At 37.4% G+C, this 22854-nt stretch overlaps 1 protein-coding gene across 4 annotated transcripts in view; it reads left to right on the forward strand.

Moving 5' to 3' along the window:
* PCCA (propionyl-CoA carboxylase subunit alpha) overlaps window positions 1-22854 on the forward strand; it is a 286474-nt gene that overhangs the window by 44737 nt on the left and 218883 nt on the right. The window lies entirely within an intron of this gene.

Raw genomic sequence — 22854 nt, forward strand, 5'->3', positions numbered from 1 at the left:
TCCCCTGAAAGGACCAAAAGTGAGTTGAGGGTGGTGTTTTCACTTCGCATCTGAATCTATAAAAAATTCTTCTTTTGCAATCTCCTTACTTCTGTGGGGTTTTTGTGTATCACAGAAACTGATACGTGGCTTTTTTTTTTTTTTTTTTTACTGACTTCCTCCGAACCATGTCGCTCATGAAATGCTGGAAAAATTTTAATTTGTTATTTTTTTTTATAGGCAGTAAGAGAAATTTGTTACTGTTTTCAAGAGTCATTTATACTTTTTTTTTTGGTTCAGTGTAGAAACAGATGAGGAATGTGCTTCTGTAAAATCTCTTCTGTTTTTAACATTAATAGAATAGCTCTTGTTTCTGCATCTTCCTTTATGTCCCTTTTGGCTCAAGTTCTAATTGTAGTATAGACTGTTACAATTCAGTTAGTTCTTTGGTGATAATACCACCCACTCACCAAGGAAAATATTTGGGAATGAACTCTGATTTTTATGCTTCTTAGCTGCCATGCTTCTTAAAAGCCACCAGATAAAAACAAATGCAAGTTCTGTGTGATACTGAACGTGTCCTGCTGGTTGCTGAGTGGTGGTGGTATTCTGTTAAAGTTGAAAGGAATTCTAAACAGTTGGCACTCGCTGGGTTTTACCAAATCTAGGGTAATCTCTTGCATGTTATTTTTATGTAGTTTAGAGGCTTTTTCTGTTATGCTTCCTGTATCAGAGCCTCTTCTTAGAGGGAAGATTCCTGGTTTAATTTATAACAAATTATGTTCCTGCTGGATTGCACCAGCACGATAACTGGCTTTAGTTGGCAGTTCCTGTAAAAAAATAATGAATGAAACGGAAGTACTTGATCATGCTATTATGTGGTATATTTTGCTGCCAAACTTTGAAATTTGATAGTTCTTACTCCAAACTGGGCATGCGTCCTAGTAATCTGGTTATTATTTGGTGATGTAAATTACAATATTGATGACATGACAATCTGGAACAATTTTTTTTGGCGGGATTAAGTAGAAATGAAGGAAGAACAAACATTCCTGTAGATCCCCTCCCCCTTCCTTCTCATCTTTTCACTCAAATGCTTTAATAGTGAATTCCTGAAATAACATGGTCACTAGAAACGTGTTCAATTTGGGTTGGTGCTACAGCCTTAGAATAGCTTTTAATTGAATTTCACAAACCTGGTGTGTTCTGTTCCCTAAAAATATAGTAAAAACAAGTTCTGCTTTGCTTTCTCAAAAGTCTCAATTAAGTCATAATCATGCGTCCGTTCATGTCAGAGGATCTAGAATATCGAACCCCTAGTGAGAATTGGTGAAATGATGTCTTCTTATCACTGAGGACTACTACTTTTTTTTTTTTTCCAGACAACCTGATTAATGTATTTAGGAGGAAAGCTTGCCTGCTGCTTCTCTTCTTTATTAAAGCCTGTAATAAATGTTACAAAACTGTTATGAAGCTGGCAAGGATGTGCTTTTGTTCTGTTTTCATCTTTCTCCGCACTCCTTTCTTTGCACATATACTATTTTTTTTTTTTGAGTTGCTGAAAGTACTGATATACTTGTGAAATCTGGATTTATTTCTTGGTGCCTATCTTGTTTTTAAAGCAAGACTACCTAGATTTGGAAACACAAGTACACTAAATGTTTTAAACTTACCATTTTGTCTGTAAGAGTGGTAATGAGCTCAAAGCAAAGCTTTGTCTTCAATTAAGACATGGAGGGTCAGTTCACATGTAATCCTACTGTGCGTGATTTGAACAAAGGCATGTCTTTTTGTTCATTATTATCCAAATGATCCATGGAGTAAGTGGACAGCTTTAGACAGTCCCTGTAAAGAATTCAATACATTTAGAGTACTAAAAAATTACCGTTCTTTATTTTTCTTCTCTCTACCCTTAGTGAGAGAAGGGTATTGGGATTCCTCTTTTTAGAATGGAGGACAGCACAAACATGTTTGGGATTTCGGGTAAATGATTTGTTGGCTCCAGAACAAATCTTCTAAAAGGTGATCTGGCATATTATTCATAGTGATCCAATATGAAAAGTTGGGGCATTCAATCACCTTTCCAGGTGTATCTGCTCTGGTTGCTTTTGATAGCTTAAAGAAAAGGGATCCACTGCATTTATATCAATGAAGTCAGTTAATGAGTTTGTCAAACTGAAGGTTGTTTTCTTGGAAGATTGCGATTTTAAAAGAAAATTTCTTGAAAAACTTTTAAGGCTGGTATTTGAGGTACACTAGTTATTATGTAGAAGAATAAATTGTGGTTCTGGGCAAGTGAATGTAGTTTCTTTGAACCTTAACTTATAATTTTAATTCAGAAATTTGAGCTGTCCAACTTGGAGCTCTTGCAGTGCTCTAGAAGAAGAATCTATATACATTAGGGTTGTGAAGACCAGTGCATAAGTTGTTGCTTGTAGTTTGTGTGCCAATATATCTGTATGTAAGCAGGTTTTTTTTCCCTTTGTGGAATAAACACATAGTGTTCAATATTAACCTAAGTCTTAAGGTGCAAGAACAGTTTGTTTCTTCACGTTATTAAAAAACTTGCTAGTGACCTCTGTATTTACGTTAGCTTGCTTAACGTATCCCATTACACAGAATTGATGCAGACCCTCTCTGAGAAGCTCTAACCGTGCTATTGTCTGCAGTAGGCCTTTGAAATTTGGCAAGGGGAAAGCCTTGAGACTAAAGACGAGCCTTTTGGTTGGCCTGTTGTTGGAAGATACTCTTCTGAAATTGCCATTTTCTTTTTCCTTGCAAATCTACAGAGCATCTGTTACAGTGGGGGGTGGGAGTGATGAGTCAAGCCTCTTCACATGCATGTCAAATGCTTTGAGGTTGGCCCATGGTCTCGGTGACTTTTTTTTTCTTCTTCATTTTCTTCCTGGATAAAGAAGGAAATAGGGGAGAAGAGTGTGACAGAAAGTGAACGTGAGACTGGGTTGCCCCAGTCATTCTTTCAGTTTGAGCACTTCTTCCTGTGGTGTAGTTAGTAACGAGGAGGAGTCTTATTCCTGTAGCTGAAGTTATGTATGTTCTTGCGTTATGGCAATGGCCAGAAGCCCAAACCTTGATGCATGGTGACTCTGTACTTCAGTTACTTGTAATGGGATCAGTTCTCACTCTTTAAATAAAAAGAAAAACACAAATGAACTTCTTCCCCCTCTGCCAGAGAAGTCCCTTCTGAAGTTACTGAGGGGAAGAAGGGTAGGGGAAAAAAAAGAAGAACAAGATTAACACTACTTACTTACAAAGCATAGCATGAAAAAATACCAGTTTGTAGGGTTTACATCTTCAGTGTATTTTGGTCACTTGTAGGCATGTATATGATAAAATTCCTACTTCCACGGGTGGTGCATTGTTATATATTTTCCCTCAAAGCCCATGGAATTTGTGCATGAAATAGGTCTAGAAATGGTAAGAATTAAGGTTATAAGTTTAACCTTTAATCTGGAGTATTCTTCTTTTGAATGCAGCCTTGACAATGCTGTCTTGACATTGTTTCTTCAAGCAAAAAAAAATCTAGTCCCCATGCTCTGCCAAAATACCCTCCTCTGCAGTAGTAGCCATACACATGGTGGGACAGAAGGATTCAATTTTGGGATAAGATATGGATCTTTTTGGAATACCTAGTGAAACCTCTTTCTACAAGTCTTTTGTGTCTTTTTAGCAACTACTGTTGGGGAGAACTAAGGGGAGAACAAAGCAGCCGGTGCTATTTTTCTTTACCTTTGAAGCTAGATTAACATTCTTGGTGGAATTAAAACAACAACAAAAAAAAATGTTGTCTGAAATAAATGGGCAAACAATACACATAGAAGTGGTTAATCACATGTTTGTAAATGGCTGTATGCTTGAGATGGAAAAGGTAAAACAAAGAACTAAGTATATCCCTTTCTTTAGGGGGATGCATGTCTGACCTGTAAGAAACTTTGTTTAGGTGGATCCATAGCCCTACACAGAGCTAATTATGGGATTGTCACCTTTTAAAATGCAATGTTAGTGGCAGTAGTGTTTCCTTACAGTTGTTGTGTATGACTTCATTATTTCTAAGTAAAATTTGAAATTCCTTTGATTCAAGACATTACATTTTTTGGGTAGTGTTTGGTGTGATTCATTTGCTGTTCCCACATGAGTTGCCAAATAGGAAGCCAGTCAAGTAAGTGGTTGGTATTTATTCTTTCGGACTTGAAAGGTGATGGGTGGGGTGGAGGTGAAGATTTGGAAGTTTGGTATCAGGAATTCTCTGCTTACGGCAGAGATTACATCAAATAGCAGGGCGGACAGAGCTGTTGATGAGGGTTTCCTATTCTGTCCTGCCATGCAAAGTATAGTGTTGCTGCTCAAGCAGTCTGTGGTGGCTTAAGGTGCTCTGATGGAGACTGCAGACCATGCTTCTGCTGGGTGTTAAACAGTGGGCAATGTTCTTACCTAGGTGAACAGGTGATGTAGGTGCCCCTAAAAAGGTTCTGCCTCTGAGACTGTGATGTTGATGGGAGACTTCTTACTGTTCTGGGATGGAATGCTTCCAAATATTATTTAATATAATTGCATTTAATCCCAATTAAACTTTTTTGTAGAAATAATCTAATTATCTATAGGATCAGATTGTGTGAAATCCACAGGAGGGACAAGTAGTACAGGTATTAGATCACCTGCAGTGTTTGTCAGACATTATTAGCCCTCTGCTAGTGCACGTGAGCTAGAAAAATCACAGAATTATGGGATGGTTGAAGTTGGAAAGGACCTCTGGAGTTTATCTGGTCCAAACTTCTGCTCAAGTCAGGCATCCTAGAGCAGGCTGTCCAGGTGACTTTTGAAGATTTCTGGGAGAGAACCTCCACAGCCTCTCTGGGCAAGCTCTGCCAGTGCTCTGTCATCCGGAAAGTAATGAAAATGCTTCGTGATGTTTAGAGGGAACCTCCTGTGTTCCAGTTTGTGCCCATTGACTGCTGTCCTGGCACTGGGACTAATGAAAAGAGTTATCTGAACTATAAGAAAATAGAATAAAAAAAAAAAAAATCCATTATTTCTTGATTTGTGGTTATCAGTTCTAGTGAGAATAGAATGTTCTTGCCCTTTTTCCACCTTTGTGGTTATTAGCAACTGTATGTCTATTTTTTCTTTGTTGTAATAACATAATGCTATGTAATTTTCCTTTTATATAGGCAATATTGTTTGTTTCCACTTCCTGCCTTTTTCTGCTATTGATTTGTAACGATGCAGACAAGCTTGTCTGGTTGTCACAAGCTCCATCCATTTTGATGTAATATGATTTGTTAATTTGTCTAGTATCATTGTATCATGTCTAGTATCATTCTAGTATCATTGATGTAAATTAGTATGGTAACCTTGAAAATGTCATGTGGGTCTGCTCTGTTTCTAAATTAGTGTTAGATGTCCAGTTGCTACTAGTGGAGTTGGATTAGACTTGAACAGTTAAGGGTTGATACGTCTTTTGAAATAAGAACTGTTGTCTCATGGATTTTACTTTACTTTTGTGATAAGGTAAGCAGATACCTTACCTTTTGTGGTAAGGTAATTCTAAGAAGATGAAGCATCAGCTCAGAGTTCAGCCAAAGTGGTGCTGTCATATTAATAACCAGTTCTGTTTTCTGCCTGCACTTTTAAGAGTTAATTTATACTTTGACAATGGATGATCTATATTCAGTAGTCTTATGTTACAGACTAAATCCTTAAGGTTTTTATGTACTTATATATGTATAGATTATTCTATATATAATTACTAGAATATGCATATCAGGAAAATTAATGCTATTGTTGACTTTTTGGTATTGCTATGGAGTTGAAGTATTATAATGAAGCAATGATGTGTGTGATAAATAGAACCATTTTCCATCTCCCAGTTCTGACTGCTGTTCTCTTCCATAGTTGAAAACCAATTACAGCAAGTTATGGGCTAAAATCTGTCTACAGAAATTACTCTTCACGAGCCAAGAAGGGTGTTTGCCACATGGGCACCATGCTGTATTTTCATATACATTTTGTTGTCAGTAGTGGTGTCTTACGTGAGAGGAGACATACAAAATGTCTTCTGTGCTAAAGCTGTATTTTGAGTCACGGGGGAAAAAGAAAAAACTTGTTTTGTTTGTAGAAATGTGTTTTAGCTTGAAGACACCTGTACGTTGCAATAAGTGATGCTGTGTATTTGCTTTTTTCCTCTGCATTAGTGGCTTTTTTCTGCTGAGTCTTCATCCCTAGTTTATACCCTCTTTTAGTTGGGTCTTGTGGTTTTGGAGTTTTAGGGGAGTAATATCTCTTTCTGCCTGACAGTATTTTAGATTAAATTCTGACATACAACTCCTAGTGAAACCAGGAGTGAGCTTCACGAGGGTTGATCGCGACTGGCAACCATTTTTTTTAAGGTGTTTGAGTGATTTCTGTATCAGCTGCTGAAAAAGATGTTAAATGAAAACATGCTTCTGAAGATGGCCTATTATTCTGGACTAGACAAAAATTTTTGGGGTGCTTTACTCCATAGTATGTGCTTTGACTGTGATCTTATTTTAGGAAATATTTTCTTGAAGTTAATACTTACATTCATATTGAATATTAGAACTTAATCTAAATTTTATGAAGTTAGAGTTTATTTTATGCTGCTGTTTGCTTCCTTTTGGATTGTTGCATCTGTCCTGATTGTTTTCACAGGTTTTTATACAACACTTGTAGAGTATTTATGTTGCCCTTACATTACATTGCATTTTATTATGGAAAGCTTTCAAATATCCTGAATAGCTTCTACCACAACAAAACAACCCAACCTGCTGAAGGTGCATTGCAACATGAGACAACTTCAGTTTTATTTTTTATTGTTGTGTGGGTCCACCAGTCACAGCAACAGTGAAAGCTGTAAAGTATGAAGAACAAGCTTTATATATGCATGTAAACGTTGAATAAGGTCTCACATCATTAGAACTGGTTAACATTTCACTTTAACTTAGCCATTCAGTAGGGCAGGGACAGGTGATATTATATTGGGAGTCTGCTACAGGCCACCTGATCAGGAAGACCAAGCAGATGAGGCCTTCTATAGGCAGAAGCAGCCTCATGTTCACAAGCCCTGGCCCTCACGGGGGATTTCAGCCAACCCTATATCTGTTGGGCAGAAAGCAAAGCAAGGCGTAGGTGATCCAGGAGGTTTCTGGAATGCACTGTTAATCCCAGGGTATAAATATTACCTCTGTCACCCTGGGTATGGAGAAGGCTGAGGTGCTCAGTGACTTTTTTTGCCTCAGTCTTCACCAGCAGGAGCTCTAGCCACATAGCCTAAGCCCCAGAAAGCAAAGGGACTGGGAGAATGAAGAACTTCTCACTGTAGGGAGAAGATCAGGTTTGAGAACAGCTATTGAACCTTGAGGTGCACAAGTCCATGGGACCTGATGAGATACATCTGAGGGTCCTGAGGGAACTGGCAGACCTAGTTGCTAAGTCACTGTCCGTGGTATTTGAGTTGTGTCAGTCCAGTGACGTTCCCACTGACTGGAAGAGGGGAAACATGACCCCCATTTTAAAAAAGGGGGGGAAAAAAGGAAGACCTGGGGAACTACAGGCCGGTCTGACCCATCTCTGTGCTCAGCAACATCATGGAGCAGATTGTCCCGGAAAATCTACTAAGGCACATGGAGAATAAGGATGTGACTGGTGACAGCCAGCATGGCTTCACTAAGGGCAGATTGTACCTGACGAATCTGGTGGCCTTCTACAGTGGGGTTCCAGTGTTGGTATATAGGGGAAGAGCAACTGACGACATCTGCCTGGATTTATGCAAAGTGTTTGATGCTGTCCCCCATGATAACCTTGTCTCTAAATCGGAGATGTGGATTTGATGGAAGGACCGCTTTATGGGTAAGGAATTGGCTGGATGGCTAAGTCCTGGAGTAAGTCAAACTTGGAGTAAGGTTATCAAGGCAAACGTGCTATCATTAGGAAAGGAAAAGTTGTTCCAAGTTGAATTCCTAACCTTAGAGCTTTCTGGCAGAAAATCATTTTATTTGATACCCTGAGGTTTGACACCAGTAGTTTTTTGTAAACTTGGTTGTGATTTATGTATGTAAGTAGGCATATACATTTATTTCTTTTCATATTATCTCTTGAACAGCTTAACAAAACTTAGATTAAAAATAAACTTAGATTGTATACGTTTCTGATTAGGCATTTTTGCATATTCGTCCATCTTGATTTTTACATCAGACTTGTGTAGGACACATGCGCTTGCTGAATAACATCTTACTGTTTCAAGGTAAGTTCTTTAATTGTTGCTAAATTACAGCTTTCAGTACACACAGGGTTAAGTGAAAAGGTTGCAGTAATATCTAGTGAGCTTTTTCCTTTAATGTGCTCATTAGCAGTGGCAAGTCCAGGTTTTAGCACATGTCAGTAATTTACATTTCATTGCTGAGTGGCTGCCCTTGTTCAAGAGTTGTTTCTAAGCCTGATGAATATACTTGTATTGGGAATAAACTGAGTAGAAGAATTGAAAGCCAAATACCCTGCCAGGCTTTTCAATGGGTGCTGAAGTTTCCAGTAGGTCACTGATTAGTAATGCATGGCACAGCAGGAAAATGCAAAGATAATGTCTAGAAGGTTACTACAGGTAGGCTCTACCATCAACCCCCTTTTTCTTTGTAACTACCTTTACAGTCTTACAGTTATTCTCTTCAAAATTCTTCTCTCTTGGCAAGCATTCTCTTAGTATAGGAATGTGGTGCATTAGATAGACATCCCAACCAGGTTACTTAATCATTCAGAGGTGGCACAGGAAAGTGATTGTTACTTGGGGAGACCTAGGAACAAATGATCTTATAGGCTGTATGGTTTCCTGCTATCAGATTATGATGATAGGGATCCCTGTAAATATTTGCTGTAGCCCTTTTTTCGTTCCTGTGATTTGTCAGATACTGTCTTGTCTTGGTTTAAAGATGTGTGGTTAATAGCTATAATGATATGTATGTATTTTGGGATGCAGTAGCATTGTGTTTGGCTATTGAGATGCAAGACAAAGGTTGGTAGCTTTTTTTTTGGGGGGGGGGACGGGGACAGAGGGGAGGGAGAGAAATGGGTGCTTTCATGTGGCAGCAGCTTAGTTTGGTAATAAAACCATATAATTATCTAAATGTATTCTTGATGGAATGATATTCTTGCTATTTTCCAAGCTGCTCTGACTGTTTACAGAGCACTATGTGGAAACTTATACTGTGAAATTCTGCTTTCCTTTGTAGAGAGTCCTGCATATATTTTCTGTCCAACAGGATAGATATTGCTGAATTTACATATGTAGGCAGACAACTAAGCATTTTTATTCCAGATGCCTGTTAGGATCATACTGACATGTTCTTCAGAACTCCAGCAAGAGAGTGCTGGTGCTTACTCTTTCCCACTCTCTTTCTAAGGTATTGTGAACGCTGTTTATATTCAAGCTGCTTATTATACAGTTTGGGGATGGGGAATGCATTAAACATTTAGAATGGGGGAAAAACAGCAAAAGATATTCCAGAACGTTCTTGTGAATAAAACCTGCCAGTTCATTGTGTGAGCACTTGGGAACCCTTTTATTAGCCTATCTGAACGTTAGGTAAATATATTTAAATGAGAATGTTTGTAGAAAACAGAATCATTTGAATATTTTTCACACGCTAGAAATATTTCATAGCGGCCTCAGTCAAATTTGGAATTCCCATTCTTAACTTGCAAAACAGGCTGGGAAGAGTGATGCCTTTACCACTGTATTAATGGACAGAAGGAATCTGAAGTGGTAATTCAGAACCTCAGTTGATCCAGTCATTGTGACTAGCCAAGAGCTAATAGTTTATGAGCTAACAGTTGATAGCATACCTATAGATGTTGCTGGAAAGATACTTTTCCCATTTTGACTTATAGTCAGAAACTGGAGAATCCTATACTCTTTCCAGATAAACTTGTCAGATGTTTTTCCATGTGGTTAAGACTCTTCCCTGTTCTGTACTCAGAAACCTGGAGATACTCACAGCTAGGCACGGGAAAGAGATGCTGAGACCAGCAGAAAAACAATCAAGAATATGCCTGAGTAGAGCTTGCACAAGTATTTTATGCTTCAAACTTAGAACTGTTTCATTTTTCTCATATTGTCATAAAATAGTCATAAAATATTGGCAATTGTCATAAAATATTGGCAGCCTTGTATCTTAGTGTTGGGCTGTGCTTCTGACTGGATCACATAATGAAGGGATGAAGAGTGCTTTCATTCAAAACAACAAACTAGTTAAAATTCCTTGTAGACCTGTTGATGGGAAGACTACACTATCTCCAGAATAGGTCCTCTCCTGATGGCTGATTAAGCAAATGGTGAGTACTGTGTGTGCTGTTGTCCTTGTCACCTAAGTACAGTTAAGTTGTACACTGAGGCATTGCCTTCTGTATATAGTTCTGTGTACCTGTCTTGAAGGCAGGTGAACTGTTTGCTTTCTGGAACTTGGGGCTTTTTGGTGCTCTGATCTTTTTCTTGACTGATAGAATTGTAGCTTGGGCCTACCTAGGTGTGATCTGGTAGGAATGGTTTATAAGGTTTATTTATAGGACAAAGCTGTTACTTACTGCACGAAAGGCAGCTTTGAGTCAGTTAATGAGTCTTTAATCATTGGAACAGGGTCTGACCTCGAATAAAACATGAAAGATGTTCCTACCAGTTGCTTTTTTTTGGTGAGGGGAAGGAGTCACTTTGTTCTTAATGTAAACTTTTAATCCATGGGGGCTTCCCGTGAAGTGAGTGGCAGGCTCTTGTCATTCAAATTGTTGCAGTCCACAACCATCCTTGTCTTTAATGAGGATTTTTGGTGGCTGGCATCAAGTGAATTCAATGTATGTGTAGTCCATATCATGTTGTTCAAAGGACACTTCTCAAGTTGCTTAACTTAAGTAAAATGTGTTGTGGTGCTTAAGGCGTTAATCAAGTTTTTGGGACAAAAAAAAGCCAAAAAATATTGGTCTGGGAAGACAGTGAGTATACATGAGTTTCTGCATCTTTTAAGAAACCAGAGAATCCCTTCTATAATGGATACAGAAATATCTTACTTTATTTCAGTGCATATTTTTATTCCTCTTGCAGAAAAAACATTTAATTTTAAGGTGGTACAGAACTGAAACAATTGAATTTTGTAAGATGGCTGCTGTTATTTATGGATTCTGTTTTAACAATCTAAATATAGCACTCATGTTATACTACTATGACCTCTTTTGGACAAATGACTGTTTTTTCTGTGCAAGGGGTTACCCAAATACTGTGTAAGCTTTTGTACATACAAAAGCTGAAAGTACACCTTTGTATATGTCGAGCATGCTTCTTAGCATGTCAGGGCTGCTCAGGAACCCAGTGTGTAAATTTGCTTTTCAAAGGCATGCAAGAGGAGTGCTACTAAGTTGTGCTTCCATTTATCCCACCTGGAGGTGTTCAGCTGAGCTTAGAAACTTGGAAAGAGTAAGTTCTCTGCCTAGGTTTTTGGGCAAGCTGTGCTTTACTTAATAGCATTAAATTCAAAGCCATTTTACTAAAATAGCATCCTGCTGTCTTAAAGCAGATTACCCAAAAGATAGGAATACTCAAATTAAGATCACTTTGATTTGGATTTCGTGTGTGTGTGTAGACACTGACACATTTTTCATTATGTAATTGCTTAATTGTTTCCATGGGACTCTTGCCTCACATAAGCCTCAGTGTTTCTTTTTGTTCACCCTTCAGTGTTTGGATTAAGACAATATTCAAGCCTTGCATTGGGCATACATTTTTAATTTAGCTGGATGCCTTTGTTCATTTCTAACATATGTGACATTTTTGGAAGTGTTAATGCATTCCTTCTCTTACCATCTTGCTGTTCTTTGTCCTCTCCTGTTCAGCTTACGTCGTGCTGCTTTCGTACATGTTCACCTCTTTTTCTTGTCTTTCTGCATTCAAGAATGTCTTGGCTGTTTCTTCTGGAAAGCTCAGAGGGCTTAGGGAACAGGTGTCCTGATTTTCAGTTGCTTCCAACAATGAGGAGTGATTTTAGATGGTCCTGTGTCCATTGGGTGGAACATGGCTTTGTAGTACCTGCCAGCAAGGCTCTCCAAAGTTCCCTAGAAGGTTGTGCACACTGAGGTTTTCAGAGGCTTATAACTATTTGTGAGGATGGTAGAGGCATTAGTTATGACATAAGTATGGTTTCCATTCTGACTTCATAGTTCTTGATTCAAGTCCTCCAGATTCTGCATGAAAGACCTTTTCACCTCACGTTAAATAACAATTACAGTATTATAGCAATTCTTTCTCCTAGTCCAGCTCTTTGAAAGTTCTAACTTTTTGCAGATGCTTGGAGAAATTATTGTGCAAGAGATGTTGGAGTAGAAAACCTGAGTCCAACAAGATTTAGAATTTGATGAAAATATATTCAGGTAACAGTGTCCTTATGTAGAGTAGATAGAAGGGCACACTGACTTCTGCTATCACACAAGTTAGCTGTGTACTAGCTCAACTATAATGTATTATCATACACCCTTTTTTGGTACAAGTAAAGTTATCTACAAGATTTTGTTATACCCCAGGTGTTAATATTAAGTTAGGTTGTCTGGTAGATTTTATTTTTTTTTTTCCGCAACAACTTTTTATTTAGCTATTTCGAACTATACAAAACACTTTTCTAGTCATTTCAGTGCTTGATAACTTCAGGGTTCATTGCCCCTGTACATTTTTCAAATTATTAGCTTCCTAATGCATACAGCTTTAATTTACCCCCTACTGATATCCTTAAATGGGTTTTCAAGAAATTTGAAAGTGGACTACTATAGTTGTATTTCAGTGTTGGTCCTGACTGACATAGAATTTCTTAAGTAGCCTCCACAATTAAAGTGATGGGAGGTTCAAACAGCTCCTACGGCAAGAAGCTAAAGACTCTCTTGAAAGGAGATTTGTGTTTGGTATCCTAGAGTGTTTTCACTCTGCTTATTTTCTGGTGGCTTGCTTGTTGCTTTTGCAAGTGGTTTTCCTCCCAAATGTAGCTTAAATGTGTTAAGGGCAGTATTTGTTCTTCTGGTGTCAAATATTTATTAAAACTCTTAATTTTATTTAAAAAGAGAAGAAAATCTGACATGTTACACACGTCACAGCACAAAAAAAAAAAAAAAGAAATCTGTAAGGGGCAGCTTAAAGAATTGAGTACGTATATTATACTCCTGTGTTTTTATCACGTATTTGCTTATTGTGTTTTGAATATAACTCAGGCTATTGGTTTAGGTCCAAATGCCAGAAAATTATGGAATTATTTTTCTTTGAATTGGCAATTTGAAATTTCATTGCAGCATAGAATTGAAGTAGTAAGGTTAAAGCATCTGCGGCACATTTATGGGTCAACTGTAGTCTATACCACTGTTGTCTAGCCCTCTTCTGCCACATTTCTGTGGAAAAAGTATTGTTCGTAAGGACTTCAACATCAGGCATTCTTCTTGTCTTGCAGTTAAAACCAAGTGTTGTGTTCCCTTCTCCCTCTTTAGCCTGCTCTCTGCTTCTTGTTCAGTTTGACTCTAGTTTCTGACTACTATATGACAAGCAGAAATATACAAATCTGTTGTCATAGATTGTATTGAATTGACACTTGAAAATTTGTGGCCAGAATTTGATACAAGGCAAAGAAGAGCACAGGAGTAGAAAAAATGCTTTTGACAGTATATTAAATTTACACATTTTAGTTGTTCTAGGATGTCTGTATTATTCAGTGCAGGAGTGGTTTCTTACTAAATGTGTGACTCCTTAAGTGAAATATTTGTAATGCCAGCTATTTTTGGTGTCACGTAAGTGGCATGTCAGTCCTGATTCACAATATTATAAAAAAAAAAAAAAAAAAAAGCTTATTGCAACTACATCTAAAAAGTAACAAAAGAAAACAGCTTTTTCAAATGATAAAATAATCCCTTGTAAGGAGTTTCTAGTATAACGTGCTTTGCATCATGCTCTGTTAGTGTGCAATAAAGTAATCTGATAGGATTTCATTCTAGGAATGATGAACATTCCTAAAAATCTGTTCACAAAAGTTACTAAAAGAGTAAGTTAGAGGTGTTAAAATGAAGATGGAATTTGGTAAAAGAAAAAGCTAGATGTGGATTAGATTTTTGGCATGGATAAATTAAGCTTTGTAGCCCCTGATTCTGTGACCATTGAATGCTATTGCTGAAATGAATGAAGTAAAATAATGTTACTATTAGGGATTAAACTTAATTGTTGAGATTTCTCTGGTTACTTAGTCCTCTATCTGATTGTAAGACATGTTTTGATGCCTTGTTTTGATAATGAGCAGATCACAGATAGAGTTTCAGCCTCTTACTGTTGTATGACGTTCAGTTTCATATGCATGTTGGACCATATTCTGAAGATTACAGTGAAAACCACAGGTATCATAGCTAATGTAGTAACTTAACATTAATTATGTAGAAACCGAGGCTGTGCAATTGCAAACTACAAAAACCTGAACCTGCATCTTAAAACTGTTCCCAAGCACAGGGATAACTGCTCATAATCCACCTCTAAAGCCATCTTTAAATAATAGAGAATAACTGAGATTTTCTTCGGTAGGCAGAAAAGGAATTGTTTTTAGGAAACAAATAGTATGTCTTATGTTTTTTTCTTTTTTTTCTGAATTCCATACTGTAAAGGAATTTAGCATTCAGCTACGTTATCTGCATAGCTATAGCCAATATTGGAGATGCTTTCTTTAAAATCACACTGGATTCTTGTTTTGAGGGGATAATGAAACTCTACTCAAATGCATCATGGTGACTTTAAGAAATAAAAATTAAAAAATGGCTGTTTGTATTCTGTAACTTTCCATTACTAAGGCAGCTGTGCAAATGCTGGCATTTGTTGGAGAATAGTGCTTTTCTGGATGACAGATAAGTCTTAACTCTACACACCCTATTTAATAATTAAACTGTCTCTTAAAAAATGTGTGAAGATCCATATAATTCTCTGTGGATTATAAGGGTGTATCATAGTATGTACAAATGATATGTGTATCTAGACCAAGAGAAAAATGCTTCCTATATTAAGCATTGTCAAATTCTTTTTCTTCAGTAATTAAAATCATAGGTTCTGGATTTGTTGTAGCACAAACAAGCCTGAATTGGAGCTCCGTATAAATGGTGAAACAGAAGCTGTCACTTCACCTGTGTTCAGAGTTTGTTCATGAAAAGGTGTGATGGATAAATGAGTGAATTATCATCAGATGACAAAAGTGTGAAATACCCATAAAAATCTGTATGCTAACATAAACTGTTTAAAATACAGTACAATGGAAAAACAACTTGAGATATGTAGATTAAACATAGTTCCAATTTTGTGAACAGCAAGAACTCTTACATCAACCATTCATACAACTGCAGTAAAGAGACTGCTGTTTGTGTGATTATTGCTGTGCATGTTTTTAGATATAATGCTGAAGAATAAATAGCAGTGACAGTGAAGTCCTGGAGTTGAACAAAAAATTTGCTAGGAAGAGCGAAGATGGAAAAACCTAGATTATTTTTGTTATTGTTTTTAAACATTTTTTGTTATTGTTTAAATCTTAAATGTCACTCATTTTTTTTAATTTCAAGTGAGTGATAGTAGAAGTTACAGGGTACAGTAAATGTAATTATATTACAGTATCACTGGTGTCTGTTGACTTTATTGGTATTAGAGCAGAATCCAAAGAACCTAATTACGTTTACTAAATCCCCATTGTGCTAGATGTCATGCACATATGTAATGAAAAGCTGGTTTATGACTTTTCCAGCTCCATCCTGTTTGCATCTGACATAAGATAGCATAAGCTAAAAGTAAATGGCATGTTATGTAGGAGGAAAGCCTGGGGGTCTAAGTGGGGGAATCTTAATCCCTGTGTGGATGATATCCTCTTCCATCCCACAAAAAATAAAAACAGCCGACCAAAAAAACCTCTACCCTCACTGTTCTCTTGAAAACTGAGAAATCCAAGCAGTTCGTGTGGCTGAGCAAAGCAGCATTCAAAGATCTGGGTGTTTTTCTCTCCTCTCTTTTAAATTAGTGTAGTGCTCCTGCAATGGGAAGATTTTTGTGCAGTTCATTTATAGTATTTTTTTTTCAGCAGAAGTCTTCTTTAGAATGTGAGACAGAAAAGGCAAAAATTTTCTAACTTTAAATAGTTAAGCTTATATTGCATTGTAAATATTTAATGTAGCTTTTATTTTCTTAAGGCATAAACTCTTGATATTTAATACAAATGCAAGGCCCTAATCCTATAGATTTTGATAATATCTGGACTGTAGTCCTTAAAATTAGAGGGCATAGTTTTCTGGGAAAGAGTGACAATATTGGGTCCTGGTTTCTGTATTTTTGGAACTTTCCCTTCTTATACATAATATTTTTGAATTCTTTTGAAATATATTTATACTAAGAGTGGAAAAAGATTATTTATTCCAGACATGAGTTAATGGATTCCTTATTTTTGTATTTCTTTTTTGTACTAAAAATCTTGGGAGCCAGGGTCTTTGTTTATTCTTCTAAAAAAACAAACAAACAAAAAAACCCACTCCATTTTTAGCACCAGCTCTAATTCATAAGCTAGTCTCTGTATGTGAGGGTGTTGAGTGTTTTCTGGCAGATTAGCTCATTTGTTGCATCGCTGGTATCTGCAGCTCTCTTGCCAGTACTCATTTCACTTTGATTTTTGTTTTTGCCTTTTTAATTTGCTGGAGAGAGATGATGAGGATGAATTTTATACACAGAGTCTATGCAATAAATACACTCTTCAGCTTGTGTTTTTGTTTGAAAATGTGCACAGACTCAAATTTTGGCAAGGGGAAGGAATAAATTTAACTTGCCTCTGAATAGTTAATGAGATTCTCGATTAGGATAATGAACAGAGATCATTGTGGCAGCATATTTAAAATAACCAAATATTTTGCACCAGAAATGATTATCTGTTTTAAAGCTTTGCTAGGCTCGTTCTTAACATTCTTTGTTTTTTACCTTACGATTATTTTGTTTCTGCTTGAGACTTTCTGTATGTCGAGTTTCAGTGAAGATTCAGTTAGGATGGATTACTTTTAGGAAACTGACACAGAGCTTCCATGGCAAGTGTCTTTCTGTTCCTGGGACTCCAGAGTGAATGTTTCAAGCCCTGTTGTAGCTGAGGCTGTTGGTGGCACCCAGGTTTTGCCACAAAGCAAGGGGGAACGGGACCCACGATGCCCTTTTCCATCTTCTAGACATCTGTACAAAGGTGCAGTTTCACAATCTCCTTAAGTTAAACTTTTTCCAGTGTTGCAAGAAGCTGTTGGCTTTGGCCACTTGTCCTTGTGTTGGGACTACTGTTTAGTCCTCTAGAGTGACTTCAAAAGCAATCCATGAAGACAAGTTAGTGCTTGCACCAGAAAGATGCAGTAGACTGAGTATGAAAAATGAACAGTCTAGAGGTCAGGATTCCACTTTTGTGGTACAACGTGCAGTAGTTTGATTCATGATGCCGTATATGAGGTCATATATGACATACAGAAAAAGAAAAAAGCAGGGTAAGAAACTTCTGGTGCATTTAATGTTCCATATTAAGTTACAAACTCTTTAAATGTAGCCTTTTGCTGCTTTTCCACTGCTGTTCTCCAAGAGTATATTCTGCATTTACTTTTAAGGATTGTTCTGTATTTTCATGAGGAACATTATCGAGACATATACTTCAACATCCAATTCGTGATTAAAACCCCAGTTTTCTAAGAATTTCCGAGTAATTCTAGACCAATGTATAAATTAGAGGTTGGACTTCAGGAATTTCTATTGCATTTTGCCATTTTCATATACTGTTGTAAGCAGTCCTGATAAATCAGTTTCCATTAAAAAAAAAAAAAAAGAAATTGTGGATATCCCATTGGTTTATGCTACCCCAGGTTTTTTTCCCTACTCTGGGCTGTGCACTACCCACCCCGCTTTCCATCATTTCTATGGGAATCTTTGAAAAGAAAGCAATAGCAGCTTGTCAGCGATTGCCATAATTTTAACAGGCTGTCTTCCTTTACAGGCTAGAATTTGGGAATTTAGGCCCTCATCCTGCAACTGTTTAAGCATGCTTAATTTCAAGCACATGCTTATTTACAGGATCCAGATTTGTTTGTCTAATTACTTTATAGCATGAGTGAAGCCAGACTGTTCAACTCTTGGGACCATCTGTTGGGAGAGAGATGGAAGAACTTGACTGTGTGTTTTCCAAAAAGCTGTTCCACCCTTAGCTACCAGACCAAATTTATCTTTCAGATAAATTGCTAAAAGTTGTCTTATTCAAGTATATGTTGTAGGCATTTTTGTTGTGATGTGATATCCCGAGTTCCAAAGGGTTGTGGTTCACAGGGAGCAGGGCCACAAGGGGATCTCATGGACTGTTTCATTATGAGTGTCTATAAATTCTCTAGTAATACATATCGATGCATGTTATTGACTTGTTTTATTTATGACACTGAGATAACGAGAGGTTGTTATCCCAAAGCTATAGCATTTTGACTGTTGTAATACTGCTGTTTCATCATTTTGATTCATAGATTAAAACATGCACAATTCCACTGTTATTTCCTCAGGCTAGCCAAGAAATAGAGTATACACATAGTTTTAAAATAAAAACTTTCATAATGTTTAGAGATGTTTATGATCACCTGCAGTTCTTTTTTTAAAAAAAATGAAAGCAAAGGGCCAAATCTGCTTGTTTGATTCATCCAAGAGTATGTGAGTGTAAGAACAGGGTTTGGTGGAAAAAACACCTGTATACAAGTTTCATTACTTAAAGATAATAAAGTCACGAGTAAATTTTTTTTCTGTTAAGTTTGGCTGAAGGTATCTGATCTTCTTTCTTAATTTTATTTGAACGTCCACATTTAAGCAGACAATGCAGTTGTATTCATGCCTGTCCATAATAACTAGACTGAAGTAGTTTAAGGTAGATGAGCATAAATAGAAATCAGAGGGAGAGCACTGTATAAGTACTGAAAAACTAAATTGACTGTTAGAACACACAGAAAAACCTCAGAAACTTCTTAGAATACTTGCCACTCTAAAGGGAAGAAAAATATCAATTTTTTCATTTACTTAAATGCAGCGAATTGGACTTCTCTCAGGGGGCAGCTGTAAGAGCTATTTATCTGTCATTACAGGGTAATTAGTTGACAGTTTTCTCCAAGGATCTGTGTGTAAGATTTAAATAAGAGCATCTTCTCTCAGTGATACTGGCACATACATCCTTTTATAAATAACTAGTGAAGGAGGTAAGGCAGTAGTGCCTAACGGAATTATGGGGTATGGGGTAGTATCTTTTTTACTATGGCCATATTGTCCAACATTGTTACCCTATGTTTGCTCAAGTGTTTGCTCAAATGATGAGACCATTACAGAAATACCACTTTACCATCCTTCCTTCCTCAGACTGCAGCTTCTTCTCCCAACTGCTTCCACAGCAGTGCTGGTGTAGGGGATTCCCAATCTTCAATTCTTGCCCCCAGCTGTGTCTTCCCAGCCCTGTGCTGGATCCTGTGGTGACTTCCTAATATAATCGGATGAGATCATCTTTAAGAGATGGGGACCTTTGGATGTCTTTTTTTGTTGTTGTTGTTTAAAATGCTGATTATTTCAGTGATGTAATGGGAATCACTTTTGCCTGCAGAACTGAGGGAACAGCATGCTTCAGTACAGGAGGTAAGAATAAATGACTAGGGACAGCAGCACCACCACTTCTTGGAGAAGAAAGATCAGTATGCTCAGGCCCTGCTTTGTCTTGGAGAAATTGATGCTGTGAGATTTGGAAGAAAGATCCATCTCCTTTTACCATCTCCCTTTATCTTGGACAATCTAAGAGGGCCTTTTTTTTTTTTTAACAAACAAGTTTTGTGCCATGTTCTCTATATAGTTTGTTGTCATAACTCTGGCCGATGATGATAGTCTTTGTGATATCCTTCACTTAGAGTAGATGAAATAAGAAGAGATCTCTGGACATCTAGTCCAAGCTCCTTTCTCAAAGCAAGATCAATTGCAACAGGTTGCTTTGGGACAGGTCCACTTGGGTTTGGAATATCACCAAGGCTGGAGACCAGGGCCTCTCTGCGTAGCTTTATTCTGGTGTTGACTACCTTCTTCCAGTACCTTTTGCCATTACAAACTGCAGCTGGTGGCAGTGCAGCTGTGGTGTGAGAGCAGCCAGATGTCTGCCTGGGTCACTGCGCTGTGATGGTTTAATATGACCTGTCCTTAGGGTTTTATAAAGGCTTTCATCACGAGCAACTGTTGTCCCAGCCCTACCCTTCCTTTACTCATGTGGTGTTGGTCACTGCAGGGTCAGTGCATGCTGGTTTTGGTAGCAGACGGTTTCTCAATGAACCAAACCTGGTCTGGGGGTGGGATCTAACCCAGAAGCCAGCCCCAAAATGTTTAATTGTGCATGCACGCCATTTGTGTATGATTGATTTTACAGCTTGTTTTAGCTCTTTTAACTAATGTTTATTAATGTGATTGACAGGTTGATACTGATTTTTGAATAAATATGTCTATTTACCATATGATGTCTTTTGAATGTCACAGATGACATCTTGTGCTCTTTCATGTCTCTCTTCTTTGTGTGTGTGTGAATAACACCAGTTTACTGAAGAGATGCTGACGTTTTTCACTTGCTAAAGTGAAGCTCAGTGGTCAGCTCTGCATTGGCATAGTTCCTGGCATCTTTGTTAACTCTTTCAGAAAGTGTTCAAAATTGTCTTTAGCAAATACATCTTCAGGCAGCTACATTTACTGATGAGAAATAGGACCTTGTCTTACATAGGAATGTGCAGCTATTTGCCAGGAAGGAACTTAGTATCCTTCAAGTGAGGACAGGGGATGCTAAACTATGCTAGCCAGCTGAGAAAAGGGAGCTTTAGTTAGGTAGAACAGAGTTATCCATGCTAAAATTAGCTCAGGGCAGTGGGCTAACACTCCCCCGCCCCCTGCTTTTCTACAATATTTGAGAAATGACAACTTTCAGTGTAGTTTGTGTGCTTTGCTCAACTCAGTTTCTCAACAGACATATTAGGAAGATTACTCTAGGATCACTTCTTTTCCTGACTATCAATATCAGGGTTCTGCATGCTTAACTAATCAATACTTTCATGGTGTGAGCTTGGACGGTCATAAGTTTTAATTTAGTTTCTGAATATGCAATATAAATGGTTGCCTAACTTTGAAAGCATTGTAGCATGTCTGCAGAAATACTGGATAATTTCTTTTAACATGATTTTTTTTTCCCTCCATGTTATGATTTAATACAGGATTTCTTGCAGCCATACAATTAATGTCACTTGAGTACAAGCTCAGTGTAGTATCTGTTTTACTACTTTTTTTGTTATTACTTGATCTCTCTATGTATTGTATCTTATTCCTTAAAAAAACACGAGCTAGGGCTTTGCAAAATGCACTTACTAATCAGGCTGTAGACTTGCATTCCATATTCATTAGCAAAGCTTCATGTATGTATGTGCCGTAGGATGAGAGATGATGTGGCTGTATGAAGAATAGGTGTCTTGTGCCCATATATTTTCTTAATCTGCTCTAACATAGTTTTTTGAACTGTTTGGGCTCTGCCTCTTGTGTTCGGTACTGAACCTTTCAAATTGATGCAGAAAATTTTGTTTATGTAGTAAGCTTGGGTCATTGATAATGTGAAGTATGGGTTTGGCTAGAAGAATGCTCCTCTGTTTCTCCCTCATCATTCTATCCTGCTTTTTTCTCCATGAGTGCCTGTTTTTCATTTAGAGTAATGTATATTTTGTGTTAAACATCTCATTGAGCATTGCCTGCCAAGCTGAAGTTTTTTCTTCCAGGCTGAAAGCCAAGTGGCCTAGAAAATAAAGTGCTGCTAACTTTCTCTGCTGAATTTAGTCCAGTAATTCCAAGTGCTTTTTTTCCACTCTAAATGAATTAAAATTAGTGTGTAGGTTGAATCTGATTTAAAATTAATAATAATAATAATAAAAGTAATTTAAGAGATAGTAGTCTTGACGAATAAGTTGTACTTGAGCTACTTTATTTCAAAATACAATTAATGGTGTTATTAGGCTATTTGGCCATGGCTCAAATGTGTTCTTTAATTGGTAAGCTGGAGTACCATGTAGCACATCAAGCAGGGAATGTTTCCTACCTTACTAACCCATTCAGGATAGCTTCGTGCAACGCTGGCACACTACATTTAAAGCTAAGAGTTTGCACTAAGCAAATGCTGCTTGTACACGGGGCAAAATCTTGTGTGGCCGTGCGATGAAGGCAAGTGACAGAACTTTTTTTTGTTGTTGCATGAAAAATGAAATGGTCTTCATGAGGCCAGATGATTGCAGAGACTAAGATTACACTTGTTAGTGTTTGCCATTTCCTTTGTGCATACCTGATTTCTTCTCTTTATCTTCGTGTAATCAGCAGCTATATCCATTTCCAGGATCTAATTGAACGTAATGAAGAAAGAGGTTGGGCTGTTAAGCTTCCACATTCTCTGCTCTTTGTGCTGGTCATGGTGCTAAAAAGAGATGAGTTAACATAAACCTGAGTAGGCTGTTTAACCTTCTTTCTCTTCTGGAAATGTAGATGCAATAACATTTGCAGCTGAAAAGGCTCATTCGCAGTTTCTAATGCTTAAGGATGCAAATGAAGCATTTTGTCTCTTCTGTCGCCTGGAGGTGTTAAGCAAGGAAACAGAAAGAGGTTTCTAGGATTAGTTCCACAGATTTCTTTTATCATGTTAAAATCAAGACTGGTTTCAATGCCATGAAGTGAAGAAAAGCAATATGGAAACTATCCAGGGAAAATTCTTACGTTTCATTTGTTTCTCC

Source organism: Aythya ferina (assembly GCF_964211825.1).
Source record: "Aythya ferina genome assembly, chromosome: 1".
In the NCBI taxonomy this organism is placed as follows: domain Eukaryota; kingdom Metazoa; phylum Chordata; class Aves; order Anseriformes; family Anatidae; genus Aythya; species Aythya ferina.